We start from the raw sequence: 1457 nt of genomic DNA on the forward strand, positions 1-1457 counted from the left end.
AAAGAATCATTTGTGTTCCTGGAAGCTTATCCCTTAGAAGCAGGTGCACAGCACACAATTAAGAGAAAATGAAATTGTGAGGAGCAGGATTGTAGTGGCACACTTTTTGACTCATCTGAGGTTGTATCTATATATTTATAACCTTTATTTTTAACTAAGAACTATTTCTTCTCATAGGAACCAGATGAGTTTTTAGAAGGGATTGGTTACAAAGGAAAAAAGTTACTGTGTGGCTGTAATAATAATATAATTGAAATAAAATTCCCTTGAAGAATTCTTTTAGGATGTACCCCACATGAAGTTTTCAACAATAAGAATATAGCAAATGACATAACAGTAATAAAAAGCATTGGCTTGAGTGTTGGAAGACGTTCATCATTTGTATTGCTTTGCAAATTGTCTAATTCCTCAGGACCTCAATTTTCTTTTCTTTCTTTTTTTTTTTTTTTAAGTGAGGCAACCTTTGGTTGACCTCACAGATTGCAAGGACCTTGTCAGTTTACAATCCCTTATTTTTTACACCTGCAGCACCTGGTCTTCCTATGTGGTCTCCCATCCAAGTACTAACCAGGCCGACCCTGCTTAGCTTCCGAGATCAGATGGGATCGGGCTTATTCAGGATAGAATGGCCATAGACAGGACTTCACTTTTCTGAAGTTCATCAGATATCATTAAGGTATCTTTATACCAAATTACGGAACAATTAGAACTTAATGTTTTAAAATATTGTGAACTTGACTTTATGACAAAGTTTGTGGAGTAGGCTCTGTTCAAGCAAGTCAGGGAATTTAAAGGTTAAAAACAACTGAAGGAGACAAAGCCATGAATGCTAGTCATATTGTAGTAACAAGATTTTGTTTGGTAAAAACTGAAATAAATATAGAATTGAGAGCCTAAGAAAATTGGAGACATACTTGGGATTCAAACTTACAGTTTAAGGCAAAGTTACAATCTTTCAAAAGACAACAACTTGAGTTAGATTTTGGATTTGGGATTTTGGAAGGAAGATTCAAAGAAATAAATTCCTTTAATTTTTCTTTAATTTCTCTTAAAAATCTTTAAATGAAAGAAAGCACAGCATGAGTGGTTTAGCTAATACATTGATTACCATCTAGCACTTTGGGGGATTAATTGTGGCCAGCTGAGAATAAAACTGGGTTATAGGAGGAGATTGGAAGAGAGGATTCCTCTGGGCAAGATAGGCCACCAGAAGGAAGAAAAGGATGCTAATGGGGTAAGGCCTCCGGAGAAGCTGGATTTGCATTTGGGAGGGGAGAAAGTCCTGATCACTCAAAACAAAAATACAGAAGCTTGAAAACTTAAAGTTGAAATAAATACCTAGTGAAAAAGTATAAAAATACTAAAAATAGTACAAATGAAAAGATAAACAAGATTTTTTTTTTTGAAATTAGGAGGAAAACTGCAATGACTGAAAACTACAAAAAACTGCTAATATT

The 1457-nt window shown here is 34.5% G+C and overlaps 1 pseudogene; it reads right to left on the reverse strand.

The window, feature by feature from the left end:
* Positions 1–519: 519 nt before the first annotated feature.
* Positions 520–637, reverse strand: LOC111734512 (annotated as a pseudogene).
* Between the last annotated feature and the right edge of the window lie 820 nt (positions 638–1457).

Source organism: Pteropus vampyrus, unplaced genomic scaffold, assembly GCF_000151845.1.
Source record: "Pteropus vampyrus isolate Shadow unplaced genomic scaffold, Pvam_2.0 Scaffold14, whole genome shotgun sequence".
NCBI classification, from domain to species: domain Eukaryota; kingdom Metazoa; phylum Chordata; class Mammalia; order Chiroptera; family Pteropodidae; genus Pteropus; species Pteropus vampyrus.